Source organism: Rhipicephalus microplus, unplaced genomic scaffold (assembly GCF_043290135.1).
Source record: "Rhipicephalus microplus isolate Deutch F79 unplaced genomic scaffold, USDA_Rmic scaffold_21, whole genome shotgun sequence".
NCBI lineage: Eukaryota > Metazoa > Arthropoda > Arachnida > Ixodida > Ixodidae > Rhipicephalus > Rhipicephalus microplus.
This window is the reverse complement of record NW_027464594.1, coordinates 1,834,998-1,845,604: the sequence shown is the minus strand read 5'-3', so window position 1 is coordinate 1,845,604 and position 10,607 is coordinate 1,834,998. Positions and strand designations below refer to the sequence as shown.

The following is a 10,607-nucleotide window of genomic DNA, read 5'->3' as shown; positions in this document are numbered from 1 at the left end:
AATTTGGTGGGCATCATTACATGCAGCAAGGCTAAAGAGCATGGACAGTTAGAGAAGACGCAAACAGAGTGATTAGTTTGTGTCTTCTCTCCCGCTATCTGTCATGCTGCGCAATTCAGTGTAATGTCGCTAACAATGATTAAAAATTAACTATAGCAGGTAATCGAGTTCTGCTGAGAGGGTCTCCTATTGTCCAGAACGGAACAGAACAATGACAATTTGATTTGTGTCATAGAGAGATACTCTGCTTTTTGTTACTACAATAATTGTTTAAACAAAAGTTTATTTTTTATTAACAACAGTTCCAGTACAGATGTAAGGTGCATGGACAAAATTCGTGCATTCATTCAGCTTGACTAGGTTTGCGACATTACAGTAATTGCCAACCGGCATTACAATATGCATAAATATCACACACATATACAACGACGGGTGATAGCTTGCTTATTCTGAATAAAATTGATATGTTGAAATCGACATATTCGACCAACGCAATGTGTACAAGATATCCCATGTAGAGTAGCTATGATCTAAACTAATCTTCGCTGGTTGGTTCCATTTTACCCCGTTTCTTGCTCATGACTGTACGTTGGCAAATGAAACAACTTTTTCGAATGCACATATTTTGTGTGAGGTTTCATTTATTTTTGTGCAGTAAAAAACAAATTTAAACGTATAATGGCTCGGAAGAAAAAGAACTAGAAAGAAATTCAGCTAAATCAGTACCAAACTTACCCATCCATGATAAACGAATTATCGTTTAAAATAAAAGATACATACATACATACATACATACATACATATATACATACACTGAGGTGTAAATATTAGGATGAATGGCTATAAAACAACAATTCTAATACACTCATTTTGAATATGCAGAAATGAACTTACAAGAGAAATCCATCAGCACTGTTATGTCTGAACTCGGTGTTACTCGAACCATCTCGGAAAAGCTTGATACATAGTTTCTGCTGCTTCCCAATGACAAGCAGTTCTTTAAAGAAACACAAGAATAAAGCCCTTGAAAATGTCATGCTAAAGAAAAGGGCTGTGCACCAATATTTCGTACATGTCTGCAATAATACTCTGTTTATTTACATAGCTTGGCTCATTCCCAACACACTAACAAAGCATGTTAGGACACATGGCTGAAAAGCGGCACAGCGCAAGGAAATTCTAGACAATACATGAATAATACAATTCTAAGCTACTACGCTCCTTGGTGCAAAACTGTTTATATTGACAACTATAGACCCTATTTCGTTCCCTGAAAACACTCGTCTAAAAGACTTCAAAGTTTGCACATCAACACATTTCCCATACAGCTGTCTGTTAGTTTACTTGAAAAAAATTCAGTTCGCTGGTGGGTAAAGGCTGTACACTAATTATGTGAAGTGATGCTCAAGTGCACTGCATGTAGGTCTTGCTACATATGTGGCAAGACTTGCAGTGGCATATATACTATGCCACTGCAAAGTAATTATGTGTCATTTGCATGAAACAGGGACCACAATAAAAAACATAACATTTACCTTCGCACAGCTCAAAAAATGTCAATAAATTTCCATGGAGTTTTCACAGCACATCTGAGGATAGTAATATTGGTTGTAAACACATTGTTACTTCCACTAATAAACTATTTAAAGATGCCAGCTTCAATATTAGAGTATACCAGTACCTTTGTAGGGCTAAACGATTGTACAGGCACCTAGAAAAAGATAAGTAAATGCACGCTATAGCTACATATAAATAAAAATAAATACTTTTATTTTTAGTCTGAGTAGAGCTGCATAGATGATAAGTCACTTGCATTACATTACGAACAAACCTATCCGAGGAAAGTATACATTGAAAAATTTACACTTACACAGTAGAAACAGATAAGTAGACTGTTGAGAGACGGACAGGCAGTGGGATAACAATACACAAGCACTAAAATCTACTGTTAAGATATACTAGGAATAGTGATGATCCTCTTCCTTCCAAATACAGTAATTCACATAGATTCACTTCCCAGAGCTTATACACTCATGGCATCATTGGTGCTATACCAATGAGTGTAGACTGAAGGATTACATCGACTGAGTACAAGATTACCGCATCCAAGGCTTTACTTCTTGTACTACAAAGAATGCAAACACCGTTACCATTGTCGACCATAGATGCTGTGATTTATGACAGTAAGTGCAGAGACACGCAGGAACTTAACACGCATGTTAAAAACTTCAGCTGAAAAATATTTGCCCACTAACACTACATCAGCCTTTAAATTAGTGTCAGAGTTTGGTATCTTCCATGCAAAATTTAAATAATTTGGAATGCAAGCAAAGAAACTGCTGAATAACGCACTGCTAAGAAGTTAAGCTACAGCTGTAAAGAATGTTACTACGTATACAATTCAAGCTGCTCGTGACACCACAATGTGCTCTTTCTGCTGTCGTAAACTTTGAGCAGGAGAACAGTCACTGGAAGTCCCTTTATACTTGTTGGTCTTCTGTGCTCTGTTCTTGATACACTGTACATGACCGTGGAGCACTGGATCCCTTGTTACTGCTGGAACTTAGAAAAATACAGATCATTGTTACAACCGTGCTACATGCAAGAGTGTAGAGTTGTTAACTATGTGCTCATATTTGCAGATGTCATATTTTCAGAAGTTAATGACAAGCCTCAACACACACACAAACAGTGAAGGCTGAAAATATATTTTATCATGATACAAGAGCAAAACTACAATGTTATAGATGAAGGCATGAAACTTCTGACAGACATAAAAAGGCAATAAAGTTTCTTCTATTTTGACTTTACTCTAGGTGAGAGAAGCAGACCACAAATAAGTTCACTAAGAACCACAAGTTCGACTGCATTACAACACAACATCCAATGTTCATAACTTTAAGGCTGTCTAATATAGCCAGCTCACCATACTGTGTAAAGGAGCAAATGGGCAGTCTAGAAGACACAAAGCACTTGTGGATTATGAGTGTGCTTGTTGCTGACATCTATTATTTTAAAAAAAGAAAACCTTTCAAAAATGCACTTCATCAGGGGAAATAATCAATCACAACAAACACAATGGGCTCCTATAGGTGCCACCAACACTCACCATTATTGTTGATACCAGTCTCTTGCTGGGTGGATATGCTGCGTCCTGCACAGAACACCAAAGGAGCGCTCCATGACTTGGCTTTCATGTGCGCTGGCTGCATCGCACTGCTGCTGAAGTAGGCTAGCCCAGTGCCTCCTGGCTAGCCACAGACAGATGAGGAGCCATGGCTTTTAAACACACTGAACGTCACCTTTAGAGATCAACAATGCATACTTAGGTCAGGTACAATTTGTAGAAAAATATATATCAATATGCAATCGTGGTGAACACGTTCGGCTGAAACACAAGCCACATCACTGAGAGAGAAAAAGCTACATGAAGTAAAGATGCAGTTACTAGCCCTACGTCATCTGAGGCTTGTTCAATAGGTCTTTCTCCTTGCAAGTTGTGAACAGCCAGGCAATTTTCACCCACTTGCTATTTCCTTCCAGAGCACTTGATCCGCAGAGGGAGTCACAAGCTCGAGAGCTCAATAAGGAATGAAAGTATTTGTGTTCATTTAAAGGCACCGGCTTTTGAGTCTCAGATGATTGGAGTTTCATTCATAAGCTGCAGGCTTTCCACTTTCAACATTCTCAATTATCTTGCTATTTAATTCTATAAATGTTGAATAAGAATTATGTGTGAGAATAATACAGATATCCACTGCAAGCAACCATACTTGCATTTTCAATTTGTGCACAGAAAGTGGTGTTCACTTAATCGTATGTATTAAAGAAAAACTCACCTTGCAGCCAGCCGTTAGGCAGTTTTGTGCCCTCGAAGCTCCCAAGCAGACCGCAGTCCTTCCAGATGAGGCTGCCATGCATGCTTCCGGGCCACATCCGCTGAATGATAACAGTCCCAGCAGTGACATAGACTTGCACAGTTAGGGAGCACGTGTCCTTCCTATTTTTGTACAGGTGCTCCGAGTCATGATGAGGATTGATGTGCCAGTGTGTGCAACCGATTCATCACAGGACCTTAACAAGCCAATCTCTGCGATCTGTTAAGAGCCAGAAACGAGATATTTAAAAACAATCAATAAAAGCACTTACTTCTAATACTTCTTTGACGAAGCTATCACTTCGTCAAAGTGACCAAAATCTGCTATAATCACTTATAAATTGAAGCTTCATGTAAAATTTACGTACTGCAATATATATGTCCTAGTGAAGTATAGCGCTACCACAGTAGTAATCGTCTATAGAACTAATCTTCCAAAATAACAAATTTCTTAAGTGCTACCTGGCTTCTGGAAAATAAATTCAAATTAACTTTCCAACTATCAAACGTGGTAAATCGACAGGCCCAACCTCATAATCAAACAAGAGCGCACTTGTGTCAAATCACAAAATCTTTTGATGTATTTGCACCATAATATATGTATGTATATAACATTAGTAGTAAATTTTTCATGCTTCAACTTACCATAGGGAAACATTACATCTGATGGGCTCAAAAACTTGCACATGTTATAGTACTGCATGAATTAAAGTACCGGTGAAATTTAGTTCTGCAAGGTGAACTCACTGATGGCAGCATTTAGTAGCCGTCGGTGTCATGAGGAACCAAGTGTGCTCTACGGCCAACAGGCAAAGGGCATCTGCAGACTTTAAACTGCCGATAACAGCAATGAAGGGCTGGCCAAGCGTGCACGTCCATTGATGAAGTGTAAGAACTCGTCATGACCGGCTATTGTCAAGGCTCTAGTGCCGTGCAAAACGATAGCCAGACGAACTCGGAAACCTGTAGTTAGGCGGTATTGGCCTACAACTTCATCCAAAGCAAGGCACCAGTGAAATCTTTGCTCTTTATGGGGGCCGGAGGGATGCTTGACGTTCACGGGCTCTCGCTGCCACATATAACTCTCAAGTTCTTACCGAAGAACAGTCTAGGCGCGCTGCCAAAGTAACACGATCCACTACAGAATGTAGCATCTCGCAGCTTTGGTTCATCACATCACAGCGCTAGGACTATGGTTATCACAAAAAGGAAAAGTGACGAGTTAACAAACAAAAGCGCCAAGCTCCACCACCACAACGTCGCAGGGCAAAACAGTTACGAACGCTGTTTTTCAATTTTCGGTCACACGAGCACAGCTTGTTCACAAGTCCTGGAACGTCAACACAGCACCACTGTTCACAACGAACATCGTTTCACTCCCGAACACTAGATTGCTCTCAAGAAAATAGAAGCGTACGGGCTAACCAGTGGCGAAGCAAGAACCGAACACAGCGCGTAGTTCATACGTTTCCGTACGTACTTGGGGTCACTTAAGTATTGATTGATTTGTGGGGTTTAACGTCCCAAAACCACCATTTGATTATGAGAGACGCCGTAGTGGAGGGCTCCGGAAATTTCGACCACCTGGGGTTCTTTAACGTGCACCCAAATCTGAGTACACGGGCCTACAACATTTCCGCCTCCATCGGAAATGCAGCCGCCGCAGCCGGGAATCGAACCCGCGACCAGCAGGTCAGCAGCCTAGTACCTTAGCCACTAGACCACCGCGGCGGGGCGGGGTCACTCAAGTAACGTGCCAAAACGCTGTCAATCCGTAATGTCGCACAGCACCCAACAGAGACAGTGGAAAGTCAAGCAAACGAACTGTTACCGGCACACAAACACACATTGCAGGCTTCTCGAGGGCTAGTTGCCGTCGATACACCGACGCCGATCCCCGCTTGATAACCACACCGACACACAGGCTTCGCTGCGCTTCACCGAACACCATGCACTGCCGCAGCTTTTCGCACTGCTTGCACGCACCGAAAGAGCTGCTGTAATCACAACGCATCCGGTCGAACGCTGAAGTAACTCATGCGAGAAGCGTTTGCTGAATGTCGCACCAACCGATATGCTGTTTACGACGCCATGTTGGTTTCGACAACTGCGCAGCCCGTAAGAGAGCTCTTAGAAAGTACTTGCGCTATTTTCATGGCATGACAAAATTTGCTCTTCTGTGCGAGGGGGGTGATGTGACGAACACGACAGGCGTGCCAGATGAAAGAAGTGTTTTGGCTACGTCACGGAGTGAGCTGATGTAGAGGGTATTGCTCCACAACCAATCACAAGCTGTGCCCGTAGGCCAAGCCGTCGTCTGCTCGCGTTTGTCGTCTGCTTCGATCAGAGCATGCGATAGGACGTTCGCCTTCGCAACGCTATTATTTTCAGGTGAAGTGGTCGCTGCATCGCACAAAATACATGTCAGTGGCTCGCTCTACCTTTGAATGATGTTCGTGCGCCAAGTTAAATGGCTGGTAATTGACGCAGGGATGAATTCAGCCAAGGTTTGCTTCAGAATCGTGAGGGTTTGCATATTTTCGGTGTCATACAAAGTTACTAGGGTCGTTTTATTCCGACTGCTGGCCATATTATCACGGTTCATATGGGTGCCTGAACAGTGAAGGTGACAATGCATGATTTGTTTGTAGTTCCATGCGTAATCACGTGCACCCCTAATACGCTTTGGTTTACAAAGTACGCTTTGTTCCAGATCGTCCCAAAGTGTATCGGCAGCTGTATTTCAGAGATCGCACCCATTGGACTGTTAGAGCCAATGAAAGTACACTAGAGCACAAGCTTTATGAACCACTCACTAAAATCTTCCTCTCATTTTAATTTCCACTAGCGTGCAAGGAATGTGCTTCCATTAACCTTTCTGGTAGTAATTTCCACCAATGAGGCAAGGATCTTGAGTTGCACTATTAATTGGATGTGATGGGGCGCAACACAGCAACATAACAAATAAGATTGATCCTATGCTATGCCGTGTTCGAATGCGCCGACCATTCACGTATCACATTGGTTTTCATCCAACCACAAATCTTACATGCATAATTTTACGCCATTGATGCCCATATAGAATTCTTCAATTACTGCGATTTCGAACTTATTGGACGACGGTGGTTGTCAACACCATCCACTGCGTACAAGGGAAACAACACACGAAACTCAAAGCGCCGAAAGAAATAAAAACGCACCAGCAGTCATCAGGCAGCCCTCCATGGGCATGAATTAACTCAAAATTAGCCACGGCACCAAAGTATACCGCCGCGGCGGCAGGGTCTAAGTAGCCACGTTGTTCCTAAGAGTGGTGCGGACCACTCTTAGGATTTTCTCTCAGCCACGTTGTTTTTACGCACAATTTTGCTTCGTGAATCCACTTACGAGCACTTTTCGGTGACGTAAGCAAATATTGCAACTGCATCACCATCGCTGACATGTTCCCGGGCAGTCACAGCGCGCTTTATTGCAGCGGCCAATGTGACAACGATGGCCTCTTACGACGTTTTTTTCGTTTCGCGGATCGACTTACGCAACAAAATTTCTCTTGCGCAAAAATATTTTCGTAAGTGGATTTTGTGAATCCGGTCCCAGATTATTTTTGTACTCTTGATCGCGATTGAGCCAGCCAGTGATATAATTTTTTTGTGGCGTTGGGCTCATTCGTAAACTCTGTGAGAAAGCCAGCTGTATTTAATTTTTCAACTGAATCGAGCTGGATAGCGATCAAAAGTGGCCGTGCAACGCCCGTGTTACCCAGGGCTATCGTATTACAATCGCGGCTCAACGACAGCTGATATGAATCGTTCAACAGCCCTGTCACGTCCAACATTCTTTTCGCTTAATGTTTAAAACCTGCCTTAATCTAACGCGCTAACTAAAACACCTTGCCGATTTGAATAATTCTAGGTTAACTTCTCCCTTTTTTAGCGTTTCAACAGTCAGACCAATTTGAACATATGCAGCCGACATACACTGACCAACTCTGCACGTATAACCTATTCACTTCATCTCTGGGTAATGGAAATAGAGCAAGATTTGCAGTGCCGTGCATAGATAAAAAGAAGCCAAGCGTTTCCTCCTTCCTCAATGAACACTAATCTTTCTATAGCAACACCCACTGCACAACATGCAATTAAAGTAATTGCACAAGCACGAAGCATAGCTGGTGCCTTGTACTCAAAATTTTCATGCATGTGGATTAGAAAATTGATATCTTCATAAGGCTTTTATTGCACTTGTGACATATTAAATCAGTGGACACAAGTAAACGTACAAATATTGCACTGCATCTCTGTAGCACTATAAAAACATGCCATGAGATTTTTATTGCTCTTGTCACAACCTGAATGAATGAACATGCATTCTAAGGCAAAAGGGTGTTAAAGGGGTTCGTGGTTCGTATTTTTAGGTACTAATGGGGCTGCCGCGACCATTAATCCCTTTAAGGACTAACGGCACCGGGTCTGACAATTAGTCCCCTCAAGGGACTAACATTTCGTCCTCACATTTACACCTTGGTGAGTAAGCGTTAGTCTCACAGTTCACCCCACAGGACTAACATTGAGTCCTCACATTTGCACCTTATAGAGCAACTGTTTATTCTCACATTTACACCTTACCGGGCAACCGTTAGTCCTCACAGTTTCACCTTGCCGGACGAACGGTTGATCCACTCAAATACTCCAATCGGATGAAATTTTGTCCCCAGTTCAAACATTGTTTTTTGTTTACTTTCCGCCAGGCCTAATACTTTTTTCGTCTGTTTTTATGTGCAGTGAGCAACAAATTGTGCAGAAAAAAACACGCGAAAAAATAGTTAGCCACCTATGTGTAACCGCTTTCGCAGTCACGGCAAAAACGAACGACAAAAGTGAGACATCAAAATCTTTTATTTTTCTACATACACATGAAGTTTCCCTATTCTTTTAAGTGAATTCATGGTGAAGTGTACAAGTCCAGTCTCGTTGTCAAATCTTGTTTACTCCTTGGGGAGCTCCTCCGACGGAAGCGATAGATGACAGGCATTGCAGACGTCAGCGCACGCAGCCTTGTGCCTGTTTGTGTTCCCACGGATGCACGTACAATAATATAGTAAAAATAGTTAGACACACGTGACAGAAGGTGAAGATGCACGCATATGAAAAGTACGTTCATGTTAATATAAAAACAAACATTAAAATATGCCACACAAATAACTTTACCTTCACATCTCGAACAGTCCTTCTGAAGCTGCTCTGACGAAAGAAATGGATAGTGGCCATCGCAGACGCCAGCGCACACAGTCTTCAGCACGGTGTGTGCCCACGGCTGCACATTAACTATGTAAAATAGTGAGTCACACGTGATAGACGATGAATACGAATGCATATGAGAAGTACGTGGAAGATGAAACGAAAACATATGTTAGATATGCCATGCTAATAATTTCACCGTGATGTCACACATCGTCAAAGACTCATTTTGATCCCCGTAGCACAACAATTTAGGAGCGGCAGCCGCAGTCGCAACTCCGCGAACCACCGTGCCGATAACAAGTCGGCGAGTCCTAAGCGAGTGATGTCGTTCAGCTCGAGCAAGCGAACGCGAAGCCAAACACGACACTGCACGCGGATTGTCTGCCGCCAGCGAACTTAGAACAGGAGAGCGAGCGTATGCTTGGCCGCCGCCAAGAACAGCACCGAGCTGGTTTGGAGCTAGCGCCGAAGAAATCGACGGTAATGCGGCCCTTTTCCACAAACTCGAGCGAGTGCAGCGCGCAAACGTAAGTCCGCCGCCACGGCCAACGGACTGCGCCGAGCTGCTCGCGACCGACTGACGGGGAAGCCAACTGTAATGGCGACCAATTTTCAGTGAGTTCCGACGCTAGCGATAGCCTCGCCAGGTCGTGCTGGTGCACTTACAGCGCACGACATACTACAACCAAGCTCTTTACGAGAACCCGCAACGTGTTTTCGACGGCTCCCAACACAGCGACGAGGTCTCATCCCAATATCGTCAGCACGGAGCTCATAGGGGCGGCGAAGACAGACAGACGAGCACTCGATGAGCGAGCTTACGGGAGGCCGATGGCAATGGCGGCCAATTCTTAGGCGGTCGCAGAGCACAGGCAAACTGCAGACGCCGAAGCTGACCTCCGCGAAGCGTTTCGTGCAAGCGATATACAACACGACCGAGTCCGTTGCCGGCAATTGCGATCCATATCGCACATGCGACAAGTAGAGTAGAATAAACAATGATAACCTACTTGCCTTAGAATCTAGCGCTGTTTTCTGCCCTGAGTCGGACTGAAGGATATATCCGAAAGGCCTGTTCTTCTCGGCCGCCATATTGGCCTTCCCAACTGTTGTTGTCGTGTGTTGGTCGTGACTACCTTGAAGCCAGATATATACAGCGCGGTTTGGTGACCTGTCGAGGCTTGCTCCAAACTTCGTTGGTGCAGCGAAACGCTAAATCAGCAGCCCACGCTTATCCAGGCGTACACACAAGCACCACGTCGTAATTCTTAGATCGTCAAATCCAGGCGGCCGTGGTCGAGCACCCCGTGCGCGACGCTACGCAACCGCTGCCGGCCAAATACAGGGAAAGACTGAGCCAGCAGAGGAGGAGAAGGACATGTGTTCTGTGGAGAAGGAAGGTGGGCTGGTCACCTTGGCAATGCTTTTCGCGCTGCCTGCAATGCCCGGGCGGTTCATCTCTAGTGGAGAGTAAGTGGTTTCGCAGCGCA

At 43.8% G+C, this 10,607-nt stretch overlaps 1 long non-coding RNA gene across 1 annotated transcript; it reads right to left on the bottom strand.

Annotated features, from left to right (window-relative positions):
- Positions 1-265: 265 nt before the first annotated feature.
- Positions 266-5,976, bottom strand: LOC142785336 (uncharacterized). Its single transcript, XR_012888923.1, has 4 exons — positions 4,625-5,976; positions 3,840-4,097; positions 3,110-3,302; positions 266-2,562 (listed from the first exon to the last, which is right to left on the bottom strand). It is a non-coding gene; the product is annotated as an uncharacterized LOC142785336 (long non-coding RNA).
- Between the last annotated feature and the right edge of the window lie 4,631 nt (positions 5,977-10,607).